At 36.4% G+C, this 12695-nt stretch overlaps 1 pseudogene; it reads right to left on the bottom strand.

The window, feature by feature from the left end:
- Window positions 1-2447: 2447 nt before the first annotated feature.
- Window positions 2448-2861, bottom strand: LOC116558942 (annotated as a pseudogene).
- Window positions 2862-12695: the final 9834 nt, after the last annotated feature.

Genomic DNA, 12695 nt, shown 5'->3' with positions numbered 1-12695 from the left:
GTATCTTTACTTATCAAATCTGGTAATCCTACCCCCAAGCAGACTGCCCCATGGAGGCATGCTCCCTATTTACCTGCCCTTGAAAAAACTTCATCCTACTTTTTGGATCAGGGGCTCCCTTCAAACTCTGTAATCATGAGCTTAAGCCCCTCCAGCCCCAGGAAAGGGGGTGCACCTTCCAGAGTCCCACGCTTTCCCAGCATGCTCCCTTTAAAGTCCTTGCAGGTTGGTCAGGGGCCAGCCTCGGAGGTCCACTGAAGTTCGACAGAGTAGGGGATTAAAGAAACCCACTGCCTGATGAATAAATGTTTACGATAACCACATTCCCTCCTTGACTTGCTAGAGAGTTTTCATCAGAGCTGCACTGCCATCAGCCAAGCTGTTTGCTTTTTTTCTGATAAGTTGTTTGTGCCTTGCTGCTGCAAACAAAAACATCTGTGGAAAGTCCACCAACAGGAAACTTTGGAGGGAAAAAGGGGAAAAAACCCACATTTCCTGCTGATCCTGCTTTATGCACGTCTGAAAAGAAAGAATGTAGTTAAATCAACAACCCTCTAGTACAAGTGTAAGCTAGGTCTAGAGTGTGATAAAGACTGAGTGGCACTGAGCAGGCTTTTGTCTGCTTCCTATTTTACCTGAGCGAGGTGCATTGAAGAGAGGTTTAGTTTCTCTTGCTTGCTCTAATTCTCCAAGGAATGTAACTGCCAAAACAAAAACAAAAACTCCTAATGCTGTACCTTACATGCAAGTGTAGCTACGGGAGAGGAATGCTGTAGTGAATTATAGATGATCTGTTTCAGTGGAATTTCCAAGCACACATATCCTAAATTGCTACAACCAGAATAAAGCAAGCAAAAGAATATACATGGCAAGGTAATCTCAGGGGAAGCATTTGATCTTCATGTGCACAGGCTGTGAGAGTTCTTTCAGTATTCTGCTTTCTCCTGTGCTAGGCAATCGAGAAAGTTTTAAGAATAAATGTGTTCTGTCCTAAAGACAGTGAAAGGCCAGGGATAGAAAGGACATGGCTGGAGAAGGGGAAGCAAGTAAGAAATGCACTCTCATGTCATTTCCCTGATTGATCTCAGTACCACAGAACAGCTAGGACCTGATACCATCTTGCTTCCTAAGCGTGTGTGTGTGCGTGTGGTGTCGGTTTGAAACACAGAGAGACAGACACACAGAGACAGGGAAAGAAGAGAATGAGCAGGAGGAAGAGAGTGGGAGAGAGAGCCTGAGAAGCAGAGATAAAGAGAAATATGTAGCCCAATTTCTTGGTCCAGAGCCAGCTTACATACAATTCAGAATTTAGGTGTTTAGGGGGACTGTACAACATCAAGAGGACCCAGTCCTTTATGACTTCTTTAATGACTTAGACTAAAGAAAATCCAAATTCAGCCTTGCCTAAACTCCCAGTGTAATATAGAGGTCGGGGACAAGAGTAACCCCAAGTCATCATTGGAATGTGTCCTCAGCCACAGGTGGCAAGTATAGTATGATGTTATAGCTTATGCTTGGCAGTGGAAGGAATAAAAAAAATCAAACTGAAAATGGAGTTAGTCATTCTGATAGAAAAAAAAAAAAAAAAGCATGTGAGGGTTTATGTGAGGGTAGGATGTGGCCAAGGCATATTTTATCTATCTGTATTCCTACCACATAATTGAATTGGTTAGCTTGTGTTTCTCCAAATTCAGAGTATATTAGATTCAGATGGGGAACATTTTTTTTTTAAAGAAAACAACAAACAACAGCAAAAATAAATAAATAAAATGAACATTCAGGCCTCCACCCTCAGGTTTTGGTTCTGAAAGTAAATCTGGTGCATGCAATCTACCAAGCAAACCTCAAGCAATGATGCTGAGAATGTATTGGGTAAGCTGCCTCCCTGGATAACCAGGTAAAGCAAACTTCCTGGCTTCTGGCTCAAAAGAACAAGTAACATGGTGATTTAGGGAAGGTTTGGGAGTCAGTCAGATTTCAGCTCCATTCCCAGACTTTATTACTTGCTAGGTTATGATATATAGTAGTGACTTAATCTCATTAGAACTCAGTGTCTTCATCTATAAATTCAGGATGTTATATATAATATAGTACACACCTTCTCAGGTGATTGCAATAATAAAATGAGCTGATACCTGGAAAGGATGTAGTAGAGTCCTTGGCCAAAAATAAGTGAGTTGCTGCTACTATTGTTATCTCCACCATCATCACAATCACTGTCACTATTAGAAATAATGTGTCCCCTTATGGAGGACAAAATATGTGCCAGGCAGTGGCTTACAACTCCACTTTACAGCACACAGAAGTGCTGCATACATTCTATGGTATCAATGTATCATACGTTATTTTAGCCATTTCCCAACTGATAAATATTTCAGCATTTTTTTTCTTATTTTGGCTATTACCAATAATGATGGAAAAATATACTTTTATATACTTTTCTTTTGAGTTTCAGTTATTTATTAATCAGTGTAATCACCAATAGATTACATTAACATGATTTCATGCATTTAGAGAAGAAATATTTCCTGGTTTAGTGGAAAATTGTGCGGATAGCTTCTGGAAGACCTTCATTTTAAAGCAGCTTTACATTTCATATAGTAATCTGGACATTCTTTCTTCAGTTTGCTGTAATCCACATTCACTGAGTAGAACTTGTATTGATCACTGGGACCCAGTTGGTTCTAGGGCTCTAGGTTATTCTTTTTGTCCCAACAAACATCTGGATTGAACAATGCCAAACGCAAGAGATACAGGGCTGCTCCACCACCTCCAGCTCTAATAAATACAAAGAGGGGGACCAAGCTCGGATGCTGCTTGGCCTGACCTAAGATGTGGCGGAGCATATTTGCAGCAGAGACCTCCAATTGGAAAGAAGAAAATCAGCCCAGTCACCAGGCCCCAGGCTTAGTATCTGCACTGACACTGTGTGGACTTCCAAAGTCACCTTTTATATATATTTTTTGTGTGCTTACACTAGTATTTCTTTAGGATGGCTCCCCTGGAATGATAAGTACTGGGTTAAAGTAAGATATATTTGACATTTTGACACTATTGCTAAGTTTCTTTCCAATAAGGGTGTTATCATATAGTCTATGAGAATGCCCATTTTCTCAGTATCTTGCCAGAATAATGATGGGTCGAAACAATATTATTGTTTTAAAAACCGTATTTCCACAATTTTTTGTTAGGCTCAGCATTTATCAATGTTTTTAAATGGACAGCTATGTTTCTTCTGTTACTTGTCTGTTCTTGATCTCTGTTCATTTTCTACTCTGATGTGTGTCCTATATTGATTTATATTCTTTGTATGTCCTGGATATTGAGACTTTTGTGTGTTGTCTGTTGCAACAGTACTTCTCTTCTTTTTAAATTTTGTTTATGATTTTTTTTTATTGTCAGAATTTAAATCTTCAGCTGCTTTAATAGCTTCTGGAGTTTTATATCTCCAATACCCACATTGTAAGAATATTGTGTAGAAATTTCATCTTACTGTTTTCTAGTTCTATATTTTTTATTTAATACCTGAATCCATAAGGAATTTGCATTTGTGTACAGTGCTTGGTATAGATTTTGTTTTATTTTTAAAAACTGACAGCTTTTTTCAACACCATTTATTAAATGTTATGTCCATACCCCTAATTTGAAACATTACAGTTAACACACATCATAGATTTCTGTTACATTGATCTAGTTCACTCCTTTGCCATTTCTCCACTATTTTAATATTTGTTATTTAAATATGTAAATTTATTATTATTTTTTAAAACATTAGGAAAGGTAAGTCTTTACCCTCCCCCCCATTATTCTTTCCCTTAAAAAATTTAAGAAAGTTTTCTTACATATTCTTATTTTCTTCTTCAGGAAAGTTTTAGAATTGACTCATTACATTTTAAAAAATCATGTTAAAATCATTATTGAAGGTCTGGGCATGGTGGCTCACATGTGTAATACTAGCACTTCGGGAGGTGGAGGCAGGAGGATCACTTGAGCCCAGGAATTCAAGACCAGCCTGAGCAACATAGTGAGACCCCATTTCTATTTTTTTTAATTATTATTGAGACTGACTTCACTCTGTCAATTTATTTTCCAGCTACTCAGGAGGCCGAGGCAGGAGAATTGCCTGAACCCAGGAGGCGGAGGTTGCGGTGAGCCGAGATCACGCCATTGCATTCTAGCCTGGGCAACAAGAGCGAAACTCTGTCTCAAAAAAAAAAAAAAAAAAATTAGCTTATTTAATCATATCCAGGAATATGATATATTAGTCTATTTATTCAGATTTTCTCTTATTTCAATTACGTTTTATAGTTTTCTTCAAATAGATTCTTGTATATTCCCTGTTATGTTTACTGATAGGTGTTTGATAAGGTTTTATTGCCATTATCAATAAGTTTTTTTTTTTGGAAAAAAAATTTTTTTATTGTACTCTAGGTTCTGGGGTACATGTGCAGATCACTCAGGGCTGTTGAATAGGTGCATACATATCCAGGTGGTTTGCTGCCTCCATTCCCCTTCATCTATACCCAGCATTTCTCCCCACATTATCCCTCCACACCCCCTGCTGTCCCTCCCCTAGCCAACCCCAACTGGCCCCAGTGTGTGATGCTCCTCTCCCTGAGTCCATGTGTTCTCATTGTTCAACACTCGGCTATGAGTGAGAACATGAGGTGTTTGGTTTTCTGTTCTTGTGTCATATCAATAAGATTTTTTCAAGTTGCTATTGCGTATGAAAAGGAACACTCCTGAAATTTTACCTGTTGCTATACTGTAGTCACCTTTTAAAACTCATTTAGTTATTTAAATAATCAAAAAGTTGCTATCTAGATTTTTATTAAATAATTATTGAGCACCCATTATGTGTCAAATGTTGCAAATATTGCCAGGTCTGTGTCCACAGACACTCTGCATTCCAGTGAAGGAAAATGAGCCTCAAACAAAGAAACAACACATATTTTAGTGCTATGAAGGAAATAAAACAGACTGATGTAACAAAGAGTGAAGAGGTTATATACAGGTATATGACCAAGGAAGGTCTTTTTGAGTCCATACTTGAGACTGAGGAAAAAGTGGGCCCAGTCATGTCAAGAACTTTCTAGAAGCGTAGACAACTAACCCAAAGGCCCTGATGCTAGAAAGCATCTGGCAGTTCAACAAACAGAAATTGGATCTAACTGTGCAAGGAAGAGAGTTCAGAGAAATAAATAGAAACCAAGATAATAGAAGTCTGGTTAGCCCAGGGTAAGGAGCTCAAATATTCAAAGTGCAGGTGGGAACTACTGAAAGTGCATAGCAGTGAAAACAATCTGATTTATGCTTTAAAACAATTGCTCAGGCTGTATGGAGAAACATCTTCAAGTAAACAAGCGTAGAAATAGGAGAGGTTGCATTGCAAGAGTTGACAGTGATGGTGGCTTGACTAGATTGGCAGTAGCAGATGGAGAGGCATGAATGCACTCAAGTTCAACTACGAGGTAGACTGAATTAGAGTCACTAATGCATTTAATGGAGAGTAATATTAGGCTTTTGGCTTGAATAACTGGGTGGTTTGTGGTAACATTTGTTGAGCTAACAAACTCTGGCGAATGGCAGTTTGTCAAGGGAGAGAGAGGATCAAGGATTCTGTTTTGGAAATGTTTATTTTGAAATGCCTAGTTGACATCCATGTAAATATGTCAAATACATAGTTGCACAGATGAATTTGTTGCTCAAGGGAACAATCAATCCTGGAGCTATAAACCTGAAACTCATAAGCATGTAGTTAGAATTTAAAGCCGTAGGACTAGATAATGTAGGAAGATGGTAAAGTTAAAGAAGAAAGAACTCATGACCAAACTCTATGTCAATGTAGCAGTTAGATGTCAGGTAGAGAAGGAGGAGATAGCAAAAGAGCTGGAAAAAGTAAAGGAGGAGGAACAGCAGGAAAGAGTGATGTCACAGAAGCCAAGAGAGGATGGAGATTTAAAGAGAGCGTTCCATCAAAAGCTACTAAGTTGGGAAAAAAAGGTGTACACGACCTTCACAAAACCAGCTTCAGTGAAATATTGGGATGAAAGCCATGTTGAAATGGATTGAGTAATAATAGAAGATGAGGAAATGGAGACAATTAGAGTAGGCAATTAACCCCTTAAAGAAGGTTTGTTGCAATGGGAACAAAGAAATAGAGTAGTAACTAAAGGGGATGAAGCGGGGTCAGCGAATGATATGCCCTTGTTCAAAATATTTTAGAAGATATCAAAGCTTGTCTTCTTCTGAGATGAGTCAATAACCCAGCAGAAAGGAAGAAATCAAAGATGTAGGAAAGAGAAGAATGCATACATAAGCAATGTTATTGAGGGAAGAGAAAGAATGAAACCCCAGGACTTTAGCAGAGAGATTGATCTTTGATGGGTTCAGAGATATATCTTCTATTCGAAAGGGAGAATAAATAGAAAATATAGGAACCTATACTGTACAGATAGATTTATAGATTTTGTTGTAGAAAATGGAGAAGTTCTTTTTTGAATCTATAAAGAGGATTCATGTTAATTTATCATTTCTAGGTAAATGATATCTCTGAAGATAATTACAAGATCACCTCTTCTTTTACTAATAAATGTCTTATTACATTGGTTACTACCTCTAGTCCAATATTTAGTGAGTAATAGTAATGACAATAAGAATTCTGTGTTTTCTTTAAAGGAAATGATTCTACTACTTAACCATTACATAAGACGCTTATACTTACTGGCTCCTGGTAAATATAGTTCATCAATAAAGGATATTTATGTTTCTTAATGTTGAGCCATACTTGGAACAGTTCATCTTGGGATGAACTCTACATGGTGGTAATACATCTTTTTCTTTTAATGTGCTTCTCAATTTGAGTTGCTAATGTCTTATTTAGATTTTTTTAAATTTATATTTATAAATAAAACTGTCACAGAGTGTTTCTGTGTATGTGCTATCATAGATTTTGGTCTCATGGCTATGCTAGTTCCCTAAAATAATTTAGAAAGTTTTATATATTTTCTAAACTCTAGAACAGTTTTTAAAAACTGGGAGAGGAATTATTTATTAAAAAGAAATCTCTTGTAAAATTATTTTTTAAAGGAGTTTAGTGATTTTTTTGAGAAAAGAAAGTTATCAGAATATATCTTCAGATTTTTCTGTGATTATTAGTCTATTCAGGTCTTTTAGTTTTTTTCTATTGCCAGTTGTGGTCATTTTCTTCTCCTAGAAAATATTCACTCATTCCAATTTTAAAATGTGTTTGTATAGTTATACATATTATGATCTTATAATTTAAAAAATCTCCATTTTCTTCCAATTTTTATTTTAGGTTCAATAGGTAAATTGCCTGTGCTGGAATTAGGTGTACGAATTATTTTATCACTCAGATACTGAGCATAGTACCCAACGGTAGTTTTTCAATTCTGACCCTCCTCCCACCCTCCAACTTCAAGCAAGTCTGTGTCTATTGTTCCCCTCTTTGTGTCCATGTGCACTCAGTGATAAGAACCCACTTTTACGTGAGAATATGCAGTATTTGGTTTTCTATTCCTGTGTTAATTTGCTTAGGATAATGGCCTGCAGGTGCATCCATGTTGCGGCAAAGGTCATGATTTCATTCTTTTCTATAGCTGCATAGTATTTCATGATATATATACACCACATTTTCTTTATCTAATCCACCATTGTTGGGAATCTAGTTTGATTCCATGTCTTTGCTATTGTAAAAAGTGCTGTGATGAATATACTACATTGTATTTTTTATGGTAAAATGATTTACATTCCTTTTGGTATATGCAAAATAATGGGATTGCTAGGTTGAATGGTACTTATGGTTTAAGTGGTTTGAAGAATATTTAAAATGCTTTCCATAGTGGCTGAACTAACTTACATTCTCACCAGCAATGTATAAGCATTCCCTTTTCTCTGCAATCTTGCCAATATCTATTGTTTTTTGACATTATTTAAATAATATCTATTCTGACTGGTGTTGAGATACTATCTCATTGTGATTTTGATTTGCATTTCTCTAGTGATTAGCATTGCTAGCATTTTTTTTTTTTCATATGCTCTTGGCTGCATGTATGTCTTCTTTTGAGAAGGGACTATTTGTGTCCTTTGCCCACTTTTAATGGGGTTGTTTGTTCTTTGCTTGTTGATTTGTTTGTTTCTTACAGATTCTGGATAGTAAACCTTTGTTGGATGTATAGTTTGCAAACATTTTCTCCCATTCTGTAGGTTGTCCATTTACTCTGTTGATAGTTTATGTTTCTGTGCAGAAGCTGTTCAGTTTAATTAGGTCCCATTCATCAATTTTTTTTTTTGTTGCAATTGCTTTCAGTGTCTTCATGATGAAAACTTTGCCACGGCCTATGTCCAGAATGGTTTTCCCTAGGTTTTCTGCTAAGGTTTTTATATTCTTAGGTTTTACATTTAAGCCTTTAATCCATCTTGAATTGATTTTTGCATACAGTGAAAGGAAGGTGTCCAGTTTCAATCTTCGGCATATGGCTAGCCAGATATCTCAGCACCATTTATTAAACATGGAGTCCTTTCCCTATTGTTTGTTATTGTCAACTTTCTGGAAGATCTAATGATTGTACATGTGTGGCTTTATTAATGAGTTTGCTAACCTGTTCCATTGCCATACCTGTCTGTTTTTATACAAATACCAGGCTATATTCATTAGCGTAGTTTTGTAGTACAGTTTGAAGTTAAGTAGTGTGATGCCTCCTGCTTTGTTCTTTTTGCTTAGGATTGCTTTGGCTATTTGGGCTGTTTTTTAGTTCCATATGAATCTTATAATTTTTTTTTCTAACTCTCTGAAAAATGATGTTGGTAGTTTGATCAGAATAGCATTGAATCTGTAAATTGCTTTGGTCAGAATGGCCATTTTAACAATTTTGATTCTTCCTATCCACAAGTATGCAATGTTTTTCCATTTGTTTGTGTCATCTCTGATTTCTTTCAGCAGTGTTTTTTCATTCTCATTGTAGAGATCTTTCATTTTCCCTGGTTAGCTGTATTCATAGGTATTTTAAATTTGTTTGTGGCTATTTAAAAGGGGATTATCTTCCTGATTTGATTCTCAGCTTGGACATTATTGGTGTACAGAAATGCTACTGATTTTTGTACATTGATTTTGTAACTCAAAACTTTACTGAAGTTGTTTATCAGTTCTAGAGGCCTTTGGACAGCGATTATTAAATTTCCTAGGTGTGGAATTGTATCATCTGTGAAGAGAGATAGTTTGACTTTCTCTTCTCTATTTAAATGCCTTTTATTTCTTTCTCTTGCCTGATTGCTCTGGCTAAGATTTCCAGCACTACGTTGAACAGAGTGGTGAGGGTGGACATCCTTGCCTTGCTCTGGTTCTCAAACAGAATGCTTCCAACTTTTGTCTGGTTCAGTATGAGGTTTGCTGTGATAAATGTCTCTTATTATTTTGAAGTATGTTCTTTTGAAAAGTTTTTAACATGAAGGAAAGTTTAATTTTATCAAAAGCCTTTTCTGTGTCTATTGAGATGGCCATGTGGTTTTTGTTGTTAGTTCTGTTTACGTGATGAATCACATTTATTGATTTGTGTATGTTGAACCAAACTTGTATCTCCAGAATAAAGTCTACTTGATCATGGTAGATTTGCTTTTTGATGTACTACTGGATTCAAGTAGCCAGTATTTTGCTGAGGATTTCTGCATCTATGTTCATCAGTGATACTGGCTTGAAGTTCTCTTTCCTCATTGTGTCTCTGCCAAGTTTGGTCTCAAAATGATGCTGGCCTCATGGAATGAGTTAGGGAGGAGTCTTTCTTCCTCAGTTTTTTTGAATAATTTCAGTAGAATTGGTATCAGCTCTTACTTATATGTCTGGTAGAATTGGGCTGTGTATCTATCTGGTCCAGGACTTTATCTGGTTGGCGAGTTTTTTATTACTGATTCAATTTCATATCTCATCATTGGTCTATTCTTCCTGGTTCAATCTTGGCAGGTTGTATGTTTCCAGGAATTTTTCCATTTCTTCTAGGTGTTCTAGTTTGTGTGTATAACAGTGTTTATAATAGTCTTTGAGGGTGTTTTGTACTTCTGTGGGGTTAATGGTAATGTCACCTTTGTCATTTTTTATTGTGTTCATTTGGAATCTTCTCTATTTCTTTACTTATTCATCTAGCTAGTGGTCTGTCAATCTTATTTATTCTTTCAAAGAACCAACTTTTGATTTTGTTGATTTTTTGGTATGGATTTTCACATCTCAATTCCATTCAGTTCAGTTCTGATTTTGTTTATTTCTTTTCTTCTGCTAGATTTGGGGCTGGTTTGTTCTTGTTTTTCTAGTGTCTCTGTAATGTTAGGTAGTTACATTGAGGTCTTTCTAACTTTTTGATGTAGGAATTTAGTGCTGTAAACTTTCCTCTTAACTGTTGTTTTAGCTCTTTCCCAGAGATTCTGGCATACTGTGTCTTTGGTTCCATTAGTTTGAAATAATTTCTTGATTTTTGCTTTGATTTCATTCTTTACTCAGAAGTTATTCAGGAGCCATGTGATTATATGATTTTGAAAGACCTTCACAGTATTCTATTTTTATTGCTCCCTGGTCTGAGAGTGTGCTTGGTATGACTTAGTTTTTTTGGAATTTGTTGAGAATTGCTATATGGCTGAGCAGGTTGTTGATTTTAAAATATGTCCCATGTGCAGAAGAGAAGAACATGTATTCTGCTGTTGTTGAGTGGCGTATTCTATAGATGTCTGTTATGTCCATTTGGTCAAGTGTCTAGTTGAGTTACCAAATATCTTTGTTAGTTTTCTGCCTCAGTGATCTGTCCAAGACTCTCAGTGGGGTGTTGGACTCCCACTATTATTGAGTGGTTATCTAAAGTCTCTTCATAGGTCTCTAAGAACTTGTCTTATAAATCTGGGTGCTCTATTATTGGGTACATATATTTAGGACAATTAAGTCTTCTTGTTGAATTGGGTACATATATTATATTTAGGACAGTTAAACCTTTCTCATTATCTAATGCCCTTATTGTCCTTTTTGATCATTGTTCATTCAAAGTTTGTTTTGTCTGAAATAAGAATAGCAGCCTCTGCTCTTTTTTGTTTTTCATTTATTTGATAGATCTTTCTCTATCCCTTTACTTTGAACCTGTGAGTCATTACATGAGTGACGGGTCTCTTGAAGACAGCATACAGTTGGGTCTTTCTTCTTTATACAACTTGACACTCAGTGTCTTTTAAGTTGGGCATTTAGCCAATTTACATTCAAGGTTAACACTGATGTGAGGATTTGATATTGTCATCATGTTGTTAGCTTATTGATATGTAGACTTGATAGTATAATTACTTTGTAGTGTTGATGGTCTATCTACTTAAGTGTGTTTTATGGTTGCTGGTAATGGTCTTTCTTGTTCACATTTAACACCCCCCTAGGACCTCTTGTAAGGCAGGTTCTGGTGGGAACAAATTCCTTTAGCACTTGTTTATCTGCAAAAGATTTTATCTCTCATTTGCTTTTGAGGTTTAATTCATCTGAATATGAAACTCATGGTTGGAATTTCTTTTCTTTAAGGATGCTGTAGATAGACTCCCAGTCTCTTCTATCTTCTAAGGTTTCTGCTGAAAGGTCCACTGTTAGCCTGAAAAAAATTCCCTTTGTATCTGACCTTCCCCTTCTCTCAAGCTGTCTTCAATATTTTTTCTTTCACACTGATCTGGATAATCTGATGACTGTGTCTTGGGAATTGTCATCTTGTATAGTATGTCACTAGGGTTCTTTGAATTTCCTGAATTTGCATGAAAACCTCTCTAGGGAGATTGTGGAAACTTTTGTGGACAATAGCCTTAAATATATTTTCCAAGTTGCTTGCTCTCTCTCTCTCTCTTTCTGGGATGTCAATGAGTCATAGGTTTGGACTCTTTTAATAATCCCATATTTCTCAGAAGTTTTATTCATTTTTTAAAAATTCTTTTAAAAAACTTTTGTCTGACTGAGTTCATTTAAAGAACTGGCATTTGAGCTTTGAGATTCTTTTCTCAGCTTGGTCTATTTTGCTCCAATACTTCCAATTTTATTATTAAATTCTTGTAGTGAGTTTTTAAGCGATCTAAGATTGATTTCATTTTTTCTTAAAATGGCTATTTTATCTTGCAGCTCTTGAATCATTTTATTGGATTCCTTAGGTTCCTTGGATAGGGTTTCAATCTTGATGATCTTCATTACCATTGAGATTCTAAATTCTATGTCTTTCATTCCAGCCATCTCCATCTGGTTAAGAATCATTACCTGGGAGCTAGTGAGGTTATCTGAAGCTAAGAAGAGACTCTGGCATTTAGGATTGCCAGAGTTCTTCTGCTGGTTCTTTCTCATCTGTGTGGGCTGGCACTCCTTTAATGTTTGAAGTTGCTTCCTTTGGATAGGGCCCTTTTCTCATATTTTTTTGATGCCCTTGTGGGTTCGATTGTGGTATAACTTGAGTTTTGTCTATTGGTTTTGTTTCTCAATTAGTTCAGGGGCCAAGGCTAACCTCAGCACTCTTAGAATTTGTGCTCTAACCCTGGGGGTGCTGGGACTGAGCTCAAAGCTTTTTTCTCTGGCCCCTCAAGTTTCAGTACCTGCTGCGTTGGAGGGACTGAGGTGTCCCTAGTCTGCTGGCAACAACACTCCAATGAGGAATGCTGGCAAAAGTACTTCATCAGGGAGATGGTGAGCA

The sequence above is a fragment of the Sapajus apella genome, unplaced genomic scaffold (assembly GCF_009761245.1).
Source record: "Sapajus apella isolate SASKATOON/1434 unplaced genomic scaffold, GSC_monkey_1.0 scaffold1, whole genome shotgun sequence".
Taxonomy (NCBI): Eukaryota; Metazoa; Chordata; class Mammalia; order Primates; family Cebidae; genus Sapajus; species Sapajus apella.
The sequence above is the reverse complement of the archived record's forward strand: the minus strand, read 5'-3'. Positions and strand labels throughout refer to the sequence as shown.